The sequence below is a fragment of the Myxocyprinus asiaticus genome, chromosome 2, assembly GCF_019703515.2.
Source record: "Myxocyprinus asiaticus isolate MX2 ecotype Aquarium Trade chromosome 2, UBuf_Myxa_2, whole genome shotgun sequence".
In the NCBI taxonomy this organism is placed as follows: Eukaryota; Metazoa; Chordata; class Actinopteri; order Cypriniformes; family Catostomidae; genus Myxocyprinus; species Myxocyprinus asiaticus.
In genome coordinates, this window is record NC_059345.1 from 47,834,188 (window position 1) to 47,848,603 (window position 14,416).

General features: G+C 37.2%; 1 protein-coding gene across 6 annotated transcripts in view; it reads left to right on the forward strand.

The window, feature by feature from the left end:
* LOC127409838 (zinc finger protein 536-like) overlaps positions 1-14,416 on the forward strand; it is a 245,656-nt gene that overhangs the window by 98,782 nt on the left and 132,458 nt on the right. Inside the window, exon 1 of one of the 6 annotated variants that reach the window (XM_051644737.1) lies at positions 12,923-13,017. The exons of the other annotated variants lie outside the window; for them this stretch is intronic. The gene's annotated coding sequence lies outside the window, so the exon portion shown is untranslated. Of the gene's footprint in view, positions 1-12,922; positions 13,018-14,416 lie in introns of those variants that run through there. 6 annotated transcript variants of the gene reach the window in all.

A 14,416-nucleotide genomic window follows, 5' to 3' on the forward strand; every position in this document is an offset into this window, starting at 1 on the left:
GCAGCAACAAGTTTTTTTCTAACATTCAAAGAAAAAACAAGACTCATTTCTAAAATAGAATCCCATCCTCACTCTCAACTTCCTCTCCAAATTATCAGTGTGTGGTTTAAACATCAGACTATTATCTAATAAAATACCTAAATATTTTAAAGTGGACACAATCTCAATTTCAGCCACTTGTACAATCTTTATTGGAATTAAGTCATTCTGAGATATTTTTGATTTAGTAAAAATCATAAATTTGGTTTTGTCTGGGTTTAAAACTAATTTTAAATATTGAAGTTGGGTTTCTATTTTTTCAAAAGCTAACTGTAAATTTTCTAAAGCAGTTTTTATTTTAAAAGCAGAACAATAAACAACCATATCATCAGCATAAAAAATTAAATTTGCATCATGAACATTACATCCCAAAATATTATATAAATATTAAACAATAGGGGACCCAACACTGAGCCTTGTGGGACCCCTTTACAAACAGATAAAACATCTGAAAAAAGTCTATCAGATTTAACACACTGTGTTCGTTCTGCAAGATAATTAATAAACCATCCAACTGCTTGTTCAGACAATCCAATCTTAGTCAATCTTTGTACCATTACATTGTGATCCACTGTATAAAAAGCTTTAGATTGATATATAAAAAGAGCAGCACAATGCTGCTTTTTATCAAGACACTGAATAATATCATTCACTACATTTGTTATTGCAGTTATGGTACTATGATGCTTTCTAAAACCCGACTGAAAATTATTTAAAAGAGCACAGCTTTCCAAATATTCTTTTAGTTGGTTACCTATCAAGGTCTCCAGGATCTTAGCTAGAACTGACAGATTTGATATTGGCCTATAATTATTCATAAGTGAAGGCTCACTTCCTTTTAACAGTGGACAAACAAATGCTTTTTTCCAAATTCGAGGAATTTTATTACTGTTCAAATTAAGATTAAAAAGATAAGTCAATGGTTCTATGATATAATCTGCAGAAAGTTTAAAAAAATAAGGACCCAGGCCATCCAGACCTGCTGGTTGTCTAGGGTTAAGATTTTTTAATAGCTTTATGCACCTCACCAACTGAAAAGGCTACAAAATGAAACTTAGACTCCACTTCAACAGGCCATTTCATAGTTTCATTAATATCATGAAAAATCCTAGGCTTTATGAACTTGTCTTTCCTTTCACTGACTGCGGGTCACCGTGGCAGCCCCCCTGAAAGAGGATGAATGTGTTACATGTTCAAGGTCACAGAGGGCAGGGAGGAGGATAAGAATGTGAGGAGCGGGCCAGTGGAAAGAAGAATGAGGGACTGAGTAAGGAGAGACATCTGGAATCTTGTGTGCTGGCCAATCCGGACCTCTCAACCCAGGCCCCTGTCTTCCCCATCAGTTAAACTCTGATGTCCAAATGCCGCAGGTGGAACGGCCTTCCACTGACAAGCAATAATTTCCAGGTCAAACAGGTTTTGCTTTATGAATCTCTCTCAAGTGACCCTGCGCAGTCTGACTCGCACAGACGTTGCTCTCTGATAGCTCAGCAACACCATCAACAGTGGTTCACTTCTGCGACTTAGGGTGTTTGTGTTCATATAAGCAGCAAGCAGTACCAGAGTTTACATGAACTGTATCCCAGTCCACCTTTTCAAGTGAACTCAGGTGCTGTTTGTGGGTGCACACCCGAGTTGGGAAAACAGTGTTTGCGTCATTCAAACTGAACCAACCTGAAATTTGATGTCAAACAAACCCGGGCATGCACCAAAAGTGCTAGTGTGAAAGAACACAGAGAGAAATAATAATAGACAGAAATGAGAACTGTATACTGTATAAGTGTATAAAGTTATAAGATTAATGTGCAAAGCATTGGTCAGATCATTTGAACTCAGAATAATTTGATGAAAATGTCTGAATTTATATTGAAATCACTGACTTTAGATTGCATATGTCAAATATGAGAGATCTCTGAAAATCATCAAACTCTAGAGGAAAAGTCTCCAACTTCACTCCATTTAATCTCATTGGTGTCTAGGAGAAACAACTTTTTCTGATGTCTGTGTTCTAGAAAAAAAGGGACTGCTATTAAAATTTTGCTCTGTAACCCTAAAGGGTAGAATCCTAATTTGTATGGAAGAAAATCAATCAGGTTACAAACTTAACTGTCCAACACCTGTTAATTTTGGTTGCCATTATTTTGGTGTGGAAAGAGCTGGTAGTTTTTTGTTGCATGAATCAGAAACAGGCTTTTTTAAGCCTTTGATGTTTGACCAGCTCTGCTTTGGTCATTTAATCACAGTTGTGTGTCAGTGTAAAGCTGGCATGGAGGCAAACATTTTCTGCCTGGCCTGTGATAGAGCAGCATTTCTCTCTCTCTCTCTCTTTTTCTCTATTTCTCTGATCCTGCTGAGATCCGTGGCCTCGCCATTTCCGATAAAGCCTGATAAATAAACGTGCCCTGATCTCCCTGAGGTCCTCCACCCTCTCTCCAGAGTCCACCCATTCCACACAAACTTCCTCCCCTTACAATTAGCCCACAATAAAACACACTTTACTCTTAATAAAGAGAGGCCTTTTAACATACACTTGCCCTCCATGGTCTTTCTCTGCTTCCCGTAGTGATGAGGGCTGTAGAGAGAAGAATCAAAGCATTAAGATCATTCACAGACAGACAATAGAACAGAGCAAAAACCATACAAAATAACATACAGAAAAAGTAGAAAAATAATATATATATATATATATATATATATTGTAACATATACAAAGAGTCATGAGCATTTCCAGTCAACTTTGACTTCCTGATGGCTTTGATAAGATTAGTGGCTTTCTTAAACAGGATGTGAGAGGACTGCCTTTTAAAAAACATTCTGTAGATGGACAGAGAACGGTTGCATAACCGTCTTGACACAACGTTTCTCACAAAAGTGAAACTTTCTCTCAGTTTAGCTTGGGAGTTTATCAAAGTGACAGAATAAAGAAGATTTAACATCACCCATATTAAAAAGACATGCAGCGGTTCAATATTTAAAAAGCCCATTTGGTACGACAGAAGTGCTTTTTCATTCAAGAGCATATGGCTACGGTACCTGTTTATAGTCTTATCATCTTTCTGTGTGTGGGGGAAAAAAGGAGAGAAAAAAAGGAGATATTTTCAAAAGACATTGAAGAATCATTCAATTAACAGCGGCATGATGTAAAATAATTACTTGACTTACCTCCCTTAATGAGTATCTCTAATTAGCCATACATTTGTTTTGTGAAAACTCCAAACTACAGGCTGCAGTTGTGAAGAACTGGTAAGCATGTTGAAGTAGCAGCAGATTTCTCTCTCCTGTACTTTCTCTCTTACATTGTGTGGCTTGGTGGCAAAATTCAGGGCCAATGTATGCACACAAGCAGCATTAAACACTCAGGAACATTAAGTCGCATGTCTCATTCTTTTTTTTTTTTTTTTCTCTTTTATTTTAATTAGCCATGCAACAATTAAAAGATTCACAAACTAAATTGAACCTTGTCTCCCTCTCCTCTCGACTCGATTTCAGCACCTGTCAAAACAACACCCCTTGTTGGAGTCATTATGCAAAACTCATATGCACAAAACCAGCGTGTGCGGAAAAAAAAAAAAAAAAAAAAAAAAAACAGCAATTATTTCTGATATTCACTTATTTGGGGGTTACACTGACATTTACATTTTCACAAAGGTAATCTTTGTTCACCACAACTGAGAGATAGAGAGAGTGTCGAAAGAGAACAGACTGTCACCTTTAGAGAGCCAAATAAGTGATTTTGATACTGCTTCCTATCACATTTATTCAGGTCCTCGTTGGATTCCCTCAAAGGCGAAAGTTCAAAGCTTAATACACGGGCATTGCAGTTTTGAATGGTGGGATGTACTACTATTGCCTGCCAATGGAGGCCTGATTTATTATCATTATTATTATTATTATTATTTTGTTGTTGTTGATTTGTCTGTGGTAGTTTTGTCTTGGGCTGGGCAATAAAACTACTGTATATAAAACCTATGTTCTACATCTAGATGATCAGATCATGTACGTGTTGCTAAAAACACAAGCAGTTCGGCAATGTTCTACACACAACAAGCTAACTGAATCACAGTCATGAAATCAGCCTGTTAGGAAGTATTAGCAGGCAGCGCTGCTGTTATATAAACTGGCAATGAGGCTCGGTGGCCGCTAGCTAGCTTTCCAGCTAATATTATATTGTTGTGTACCGCAGAAGACAACACTGACAATGCAATACAGCTATAGACTGAACACAACAGCAACTCTGTCATCTACATCAATGCTGTTTATGTACTATTTAGTTAAGGGTTTTTTCTTCTTTTTTTCCCTTATATATATATATATATATATATATATATATATATATATATATATATATATATATATATATATTTAAGCAATATCACACAAGCAAGAGCGCAATATGGCCCTACATCAGCACTGCTGTGATTCGGCTGCAGGCCGAGCGCCGTAGTTAATCACAGCAGTAATGATTTAGGGCCATATCGCGCTTCTGCTCATGTGATATTGCTTATATACAAAAGTTCAATGAACTTGAAGTACATTTTCAAAAATTTGGATAAACTTAGTACGGTCATAAAAAACACATTTGTGCATGGAACTACTTTCTTACGCAACAGATTAGAATCTGCCGTTGCTGGTTCAAACCAAATGATACATCCAAGTCTCAAAAACATCACTTCAGAACTACTAGTATCACAGCTTGGGCTGTTTCTGACATGTTACTGGAGAAACAAGGATGTGTGTGTGTGTGTGTGTGTGTGTGTGAGAGAGAGAGAGAGAGAAAGATGGAGCGTGTGCAATCACCTGTTGATGATACTGTAGTCTGTTCGTTTATGTATTTAATCAGTCTGTTGTGTCTCTCAGCTGTGATGAGCATTAATGCTGAAGTTGTTAGTTTAAAGCCATTTAAAGCTATTTCCTAGCTTTAGTAGTGTAGTAGGAATATGAGTGATCACACAGTGCTGTTGAATATAAAAGCTGAGTGATGTTGACTCACTTCACGTCACCAACTGGCTCATATTACACACAAAAATGGTCTTTTGCCTCCATCTGCTGACTAAAATATGTAATGTCACAAAAATAAATGTAAAGAGACAGATGGCTCTTAACACATCTGCACTGCTCTTACACTTTAGTTTAGACCGGCACGAACACAAGTGGAGTGATACACACAGTGAAGCATCCGAGTGCTGATGGTGTGGGACCAAATTATGTCAATTTCATCAAAAAGAGGTCACGCACCTTATGTAGGATTAACTCTCTGGGGTCGGATGCGCCGACGCATCCTGCTGGATTTGTTCTGCATAACAGCGGAAACAATTTAAAATACTCCATCATTTTTGGGCATACAGATAAGTGTAAGACATCATTAGAAACTATAAAGAGTATACTTTTATTTGTGTACAATCACAATAACATTAAAACCTTGTGCTTTTGTAAAATAAAGAAAATAAACAGGGTGCGCTTTCAGCCGTCTCTGTCTCCGCAAGCATCTTTCTGAAACACGTCACAAAAATGAAGTGAAACTCTGCGAATATTTATCACACAAACATAAAACATATGTCTAAAGAAAGCTTAAAATGTCTACTTTTAAATAAAACAATTCAAATTTAAATTTAAATATTCTCCTGCAATGTAATCTTTATGAAACAAAGAGATGTACAGTTTCTCCTGGCTCAGCTCATTATCGCTAATGAGATCACACCCACCAACAGATCGCGCTATTCATACGGTAATGTGCTGAGGTGATCAATGCAAATGGTGAACGCCCCCAACAGTGCCTTAAAAAACATAAAGTTCATTCACTTTTCTGCGCGTTTGGAAGATGGCACGCTACACAGGTGAGGAAGCTCTACAGATGGTACTGGATAGTGATGAAGAGTTCACATTTTCCTCAGAAGAAGAGCGGGAATCCAACGATGAATGTTTACATTTTGAAGAGCGATTTGATCCAGTCGAGGATACAATTCCGGATGAGTAAGTCATTTAGTTTTACTTACATTAGTTGATTTTATATAAACGTACATATTTTACTAGCTGGACTATTTCCAGACTTGCCAGCCAGTATTCAGAGTATTGAAATTTAAAATATGTCCTAATAGGCAAGTTTTAGTTACATTTAAATGTTGTTTCGGCTAAAGCAGGTATTTAAATTGTATGTTGTATGATATAAATATGATATAAATATAATATGAATGTTTAGATAATATTTTAACTAGTGTTTATGCTGCCTCATTATCATCAACGAAGCTTGTGCTTGCAAATATCTGTTCGGGTGTAAATGTGTAAAATGTGCTGTAAATATGCCCATATTAGAAAATCAGCATATAAGAATGATTTCTGAAGATCATGTGACACTGAAGACTGCAGTAATGATGCTGAAAATTCAGCTTTGATCACAGGAATAAATTGCATTTGACAATATATTCAAATAGAAAACAGTTATTTTAAATTGTAAAGATATTTCACAATATCACTGTTTTTGCTGTATTTTGGATCAAATAAATGCAGCCTTGGTGAGCAGAAGAGACTTCTTTTAAAGACATTAAAAAATCTTACAGATTGATAAACTTTTAAATGGTAGTGTAGGTCTAAAGTTTTTAAGTAAAGTCTTTATGTAAAGAAAATGTATAGTCAGATAATACATTCAATCATTAAATCTCCTCACATTCATTCTCTCTCAGGGGAGGGGTCTTTGTCTCCTCAGGTGTGAATCACATCAATATTCATGATCATCCATGTCTCCTTGCATATGGCTTTTCTAACACAAAAAGTGTCAGGATGGTTTTCACATCATTTTGTAGCAAAAACTCTAGGCTACAAGATCCAGATCACAAAAGTCTTGTGAACAAATGTTTAGTATGTGATATATGGCCTTATTTCAGTGACTTAATTTTTTTTATTTATTTATTTATTTTTTTTTAAAAACCACGCATAAATGTTATTTTCTCAAAAATACAAACATGTACATACATGTTGTTCACATATTATTGTAGCCCAGTTTGTGCTGAATACAGTTAATATGTTTTTAAGCAACTGAAAAAAGCACAAATGTCAAGGCATGTCAAAACTTCTTCATGGCCCAAAACACCCTCAGACCCCAGAGGGTTAAATCCTAAACTGAGTGTACTTTATAGGTAGCTTACCCTCTTAGATTTACTTGTAAACAAACAAGTTATGTTTACGTTCATTGTTGAGGTCTAAAAAACATGTGGAAATAATTTTAGCCCCCATGAATGCCATGAAATGTATATCATGATAAATATCAATATCGAACGATATGAAAAACAAATATTGTGATTTTTTTTTGCCCATATAGCCCAGCCCTGGTTTTGTCCCTGTCCCAGAGCTCCTGAGTTGGAGGAGAAATGATGTAAGGCTTGGATGATGGCCCCCTTTGCCAATCGCTACACTGCATTCATTGTTTTCTGGCTTTTTTGTGCCGAGGTGTAGTCATGCGTGATCAGTGATTTGACCATGACTCGCTCAGCTTTGCCACAAGGACACGGCTCTGTGTTCTGACACACAGATCTGATGGGACAGCCAAAAGACACTCAGGTCAAACAGGGTTAAATACCCCATTAAATGGCTTGATGTTCGGTTTTCTGTCCTGTGTTGATGTATATGCTGTTGAAACCAAAAGTTTGGGAGGGAATTATAGAAGGGCTTGTCCTTTTTTAATAAATATCCAAAAGGCTTTAGTTTATGCCACAGTTATGCACCATGATTTTCTGCTTGCTAGTCAGTTACAGGTGGTATTAGAGGGTGGGATATTCTCATTCCAGAGAGCATTTCATTGGATAAAAATCTGTGTAGTGTAACTTAAGTTATCAATATTTTTGTTCAATTTTCCTGGAAATTGTTCATGTGTATATTATTTTATTTACTTTTGATAAAATCAGACTAAAAGCCACAAAAGGTTTTTACCTCATGGAATTTTAGTGATTCTTATTTTGTTCCATTTCCATGTCTGTTACCTCATGTACAACTGACCCTTTGCTAAGCTCCTCCTTCAAAGCATTTCTGACCAGTCTTATCTTAGCAACTGTTTCTGTCTTCCACTTCTCTTACAAGTGTTTGCTTTTTTCCAATGAGAGTCTATGGGAGTAATGTGTGTTTGATAATTTTTTTGACGAATTTTATCGAAACTATCGAAAAAATATAAAAACGTTGTTGCTGGGTCACTTGTATTAGTGACATGAGGTACCTAGAAAGGATACATGTAGTGTTTTTTCTTTCTTAAAATCGTTAAATAAACATCAAGAAGATCATGCTATGGATTAAACTGTCCCAGCCTTCATTCCCAAATGAACATGTATAACATCAGCAAGGACACCTATATTCAAGGTAAATTAAAGCTAATAACATGACGTTAATACATATATGTATTATTTCAGATCTTAGTAAAGGCGATAGTAAATAAAGAGTTCACAGCATCACATTGAGGCAATCTCCCATTCATTACAACAGATAGTTCTGCAAAGTGAGCAACAGTAACTAAGGGAGGCGGAGCTTAGTGAAGGGTCAATAAGAATCGTTTAGTTTCCTGATAGTTGTGGGTGGAAATCACAAGAGACAGTTTTAGAGGTGAATTATGAAGTCACATCTTTGACCTTTACTACAATTTAGGACAAAGCCTTTAACACTGGCGACTTGACTTTCTACCTTTCTTTGTGAGAGACAATAATTTTTTGTTTTCTTTTTAAGTATCCCACTTATGGTGTCTTTATTCACAGACCCCCTCCAACCTACATCTACAATTTAACAAATGTTCCCAGTTATCCATCTTCTTCCCTTGGCACAGCCTGCAATCTACAGGCAGAAGACTAGACATGCTGTGACTGCTATTGTACCTCACGCACACACACATACGCACATACAGAGTACATCTGCTGGTCTTCAGGATAATGCTGCAAATGTTTAACATAAAGGGAGGCTTTGAGCTTCAGGCCGGCTCTAGATGATGATGAGGATGATGATGCAGCAGGCCGGGACAATGAACTGTGGAAATTCTTTGCTCTCCCACTGATCTTCCCTCCCCTGGCATCCCAACAAGCCTGTCAGACACACAGGATAAAAGGAGCAGCATTTTTCTCTCTGCTCATCCTTTCGTGGGCTCATACTGATCTGTTGAATACTGATAGTTGAAAGCTGAACTACCTGTTGAAATGTTCTCTTAAGATGCTCTCAATGACATATTGTGTGAGAAAGAGACCAGGAGAGACTGAGAGAGAGAGTTTAAAGGCTGAGCTAACAGAAGGGAGGTCTGTGTAGAGACGAAGGCAACCCAACCCATATGTACTTGTAACTGTAACAACTCGTCTGTGGTGGCATCGCAACCCATAAACTCTGTATAATTAGGTCACCTACTGTCTAACCACAAATAAGAAAACAGCCTGCATCATGCAACGAGCTGATTGTGCTGGATGAGAATGTTTTTGTCCTTTTAGTCTTTGTTTGATTCAGTTTCTCTATTGTGCTGGGAACCTTTGCTTAATGCCTCATTACAGCCACTAATAATCCAGTTCAGTCAAAGAGCATCGGGAAGGAAGAAAAACAAGCCACGTTTTATTGGATTAATTAGGACTATTCTGAAGACCACCTGCAATACACTAAACACGAGCAGGGAGAGAGGACCGATAGGACCGCACTGATAAGCACACAATGCATTTTAGCCACTATCTGTTTATGATTTTGTTATTGAACACGTCAGGCCATATTCCCATAAGTACATAGCATGCATTGCTGTTTCCATCCATTAAATATACACTGGCGGCCAAAAGTTTGGAATTATGTACAGATTTTATGGAAAGAAATTGGTACTTTTATTCACCAAGGTGGCATTCAACTGATCACAATGTATAGTCAGAACATTAATAGCGTGAACAATTACTATTGCAATTAAACTACTTCAAAGAGTTCTCATCAAAAAATCCTCCACGTGCAGCAATGACAGCTTTGCAGATCCATGGCATTCTAGCTGTCAATTTGTCCAGATACTCAGGAGACATTTCACCCCACGCTTCCTGTAGTACTTTCCATAGATGTGGCTGTCTTGTCGGGCATTTCTCACGCACCTTACAGTCTAGCTGATCCCACAAAAGCTCAATGGGATTAAGATCCATAACACTCTTTTCCAATTATGTGCTGTCCAATGTCTGTGTTTCTTTGCCCACACTAACCTTTTATTTTTATTTTTCTGGTTCAAAAGTGGCTTTTTCTTTGCAATTCTTCCCATAAGGCCTGCACCCCTGAGTCTTCTCTTTACTGTTGTACATGAAACTGGTGTTGAGCGGGTAGAATTCAATGAAGCTGTTCGCTGAGGACATGTGAGGCATCTATTTCTCAAACTAGAGACTCTGATGTACTTATCCTCTTCTTTAGTTGTACATCTGGCCTTCCACGTCTCTTTCTGTCCTTGTTAGAGCCAGTTGTCCTTTGTTTTTGAAGACTGTAGTGTACACCTTTGTATGAAAAGCCATTTCAAGCATTGTATAGACTTCATTCCTCAAAACAATGATTGACTGATGAGTTTCTAGAGAAAGCTGTTTATTTTTTTACCATTTTGGACCTAATATTGACCTTAAGACATGCCAGTCTATTGCATACTGCAACTCAAAAACAAACACAATTTTAAGCTTAATTTAATGAACCAAATAGCTTTCAGCTGTGTTTGATATAATGGCAAGTGATACCTAGTACCAAATTAGCAATTTAGCATGATTACTCAAGGATAAGGTGTTGGAGTGATGGCTGCTGGAAATGGGGCTTTTGTTTTTCATCAGTAATGTCCTGACTATACTTTGTGATCAGTTGAATGCCACTTTGGTGAATAAAAGTACCAATTTCTTTCCATAAGAGCAAAATCTGTACATTATTCCAAACTGTTGGCCGCCAGTGTATGGCAGCCATTTCAAACACCAAAAAGGCATTTATTCTCATTTTTATCTTTTCTTTTATACTCAGGCCATTAATGATCGGCTGGAAATAAAAATGACTTTTGCACTTTCTGTAAATAATGATTGATTTATCAATAGCGATGACCTCTTTCATAATTAATTAATCAGCTACTGCATAGTAATTAGTCAATGAATTCTGGTCGATAAAGCCTCACAATAACAGACTAGCTAATGGCTTTGCAATCTATCTTTTTTATGTTCATTTCTACTTGCAAATACTTTGAGTTCAGTTTGTTTCACTCATCAATCCCACCCCCCCCACAAACCACTATTTTCTGTAAATGTACACACACTTTTCCCAAACGAGGATGCAGAAGGACACTGAAATTATGTTAAGTCAAGACACAAAGCCCGAAAGAGCCAGATCTGCTCCTGGTTATTTGATTTAGGGTTTTAACATGCTGTGTAATCTAGAACATTTAAGGATTAGTTGTGTTTTATGTCCTCTCTGAGGTCTGCCATACACTTAAAAACTCTTTGTTCAGAGCCTGTTCAATGCCAAAATTTACTTGCGTGTGTTAGTAAATTTGTGTGTATGTATGTGTGTTTTATATGGAACCTTGGTTCTGCCCTCCATGTTGATTTGTGAGAAGCCACTAGAGGACCATCTCAAGGATATGCGCGTAACTGAAGTTTAATGTAATAATTTGTCGCAAAAGAGGCCTCAGTTTAGTCTTGTTCACCTTGATGTTCCAAAATCAAACCCGGCCCACTAGAAAGCTATCTAAATGCCAGCTCCAGTGCAATCAGATAATGCAAAACATATTCATAGACCTTGCAATGTTACTGCAGGCTCTATCAGAAACCACAATCACTACATATATCTTAGATAGACCTATGTTCAGCCTCTTTTTTTATTGCCCCACATTTGTTACTTTGATAATGCATTGAGGTGTTTGTGTTTCTCATAGTTGCATAATATCCCACTATAGGTCCCTTCAGGAAGAGATGCTGCTACAATATGATTCACTGAATTTTGCTCCTAACCCTCTTGACTTTCTTTGTTTCTTGGAACATGTAAGGGGAATTTAAAGAAACCTTAACAGGGTTTATTTGCCATCATGACTGAGTGAATAGTGACTCTCATCTGTCGAGCTCAAAAAGGGCAAAATATATTGCACTATATTTCAAATCACACAGAGAGACACGATCACATTGCGCGATGAACAGAGCAAAATTAATGCTGTTACTCACTTTGAAATCAAATAATTTATAAAGCGCTTAAATCATATATAACTTCTATGTCATTTACCTCAAACCTCATTTGTTCTTATTGCGTCTCATGATGTCATGTTGCATGTTTGATCACGAGACCACATTAGGTCATTATGGCAAAAAAATATATAATTTTTTTGAAAATTTGTGTTCCTCAGAAGAAAGATAGTGAAACAGGTTCAGAGCGACATTAGGGTGAGTAAATAATGACATAATTGTCTTTTTTGGGTGAACTTTCGCCTTTAACGTGCAATGTATTTGTGCAAACAGATTAGGCTCAAATCACACATTGTGTTCCCTGGTGGTAAAACAGTGGCCCTATTTGACAAATCAAAGATAATAACATAAGGACACCAGTCTGATTGCGGCATTTGCACCTTCTAATTAAATGGTGGTTTGCAGAGTTTGCAGAAAAGAGAAAACATTGTGAGGTAAAGATAAGACATAAATCCGGTTGTTTTGCCATGTTGCTTAAAAGGCTGAGTATTAACCACAGACTGTAAAGCTGCATGCCTCTGGGCCCTGTATGACAGTGCACTAAAGGAAGTCTCGGTGGCTTTTCAAGAGACACAGCGGCGGTGCACACGTTAATTAGAGCACACTGCTGCTGTTACACTACGTGTGACAGGTAGTATCAGACCGCTGAGACTCGATCGTTCAGTCTAGCTTCTGCTAACCCAGCTGCCCCAACCCGGAGAGAGAGAGAGAGGGGGGAAGAGAAAGCCAGGGGTCTGGGACAAGAAGCCACTGCCGTGTTTGCTGTCAGGCCTACAAGCTGTGGGCCACGACTCAATGGCACTGATCCAAATAGGTGAGACATTAGCATTGCTAGCAGAGGAAAAATAGGCAATGAAAGTTTGCAGAGCATCCAACAAATGTAGTTAACAGAGACATGCATCACTGAGAGAGGAACCAAAGCACTGAAATCCTAAATGTGCTATAGAGTTATTAAACAAAGTATTCAAAATTAATTTGCAACTATGAAAAGCAAAAATCTAAATGAATAAATAATCACATGGAAATATGAAGAACCATGTTAGAAAAAAAAAAATACACGTAGGCAGTACACAACATGTTGTCTTTTCATCTTTCCAAATTAAAATGTTTGACAAATAGCCCCCCCAAATGTGCTTGGTGCTCTGAAAATTTGGTTTGGAGTCATTCTCAGATATGCATTAAGCATGGCGATATTTAAGAGCAGATGTATTTAGATTTTAATGACTTTGTTGTATATGAGATAAGGCTGTTGGCACAAAGTTTCTACTAATTATACTGTGGAAAATATGCACTTTACTGATAATTGTCCCATAGTGATGCCTCTTATAAAGTATCCCCAGCATCAAATGTATTTATTAATTAATTAATTTATTTATTTATAGATGCAGACTATGTTTGTGTGTGCATAGTGTATGTGAGTACATATGAACTTAATACTTTGTGTGGCTCTGCAAGTGAGTGTGTATGTGTTAGTGACACCTTTATAACCATATGAAATGCCCTTTTTGATCAGAAAAATAATAATAATAATAATAATAATGAATTGACTTGGGAGCAAGGAAGACATATTAATGCACTTCATTTGCATATATTCGTCAGACGAGGCTATGTTCAAAAACAAACTGGATTCATCAGTTCATTTCACATCGTTCCTTTGTCTATCTGTATTTGTTATGTGGTAAAGATAAAGAAGGAAATCAAATTGAAGAAAAGGGCAAGCAGTTATCTCTCCAAATGAGCAACTGCTCATCATACCTCGCTTAAATCATAGACTTCTATTGCAGAAGGCATGCTAGCCACATTCAAAAAGGACCCTGTCTGAAATCTACTTGGAACAAAAGCAAGTTTAACTACTCGCTGCCCAAATAATCTCCAAAGTCATAAGGTGTCATACTAAATCTAAAAATCACCCAGCATTTTTGGGACTGAATGTTTGTCTTTGTCTGAGGACTGTTGCTTTAATTAGTTGACCCGGCAGAGCGAACCATCCGTGATTTATATTTGTCTTGCATTTTCTCCTGTATTACATTTTGCTGAATATCAAAAATCCTCACAGAACTGCTTAGCCATGTATAATTTGCAGTGCACATGCTTTTATGCGTGAGTGTGTTTATAACACAACCAGTCTTTAAGTACATAATACACCTACAGTGTATTGTTCACATCCAGATTCCAGCATTTTTTTTTTTTTTTTTTTGTTATAGCTCTGGACC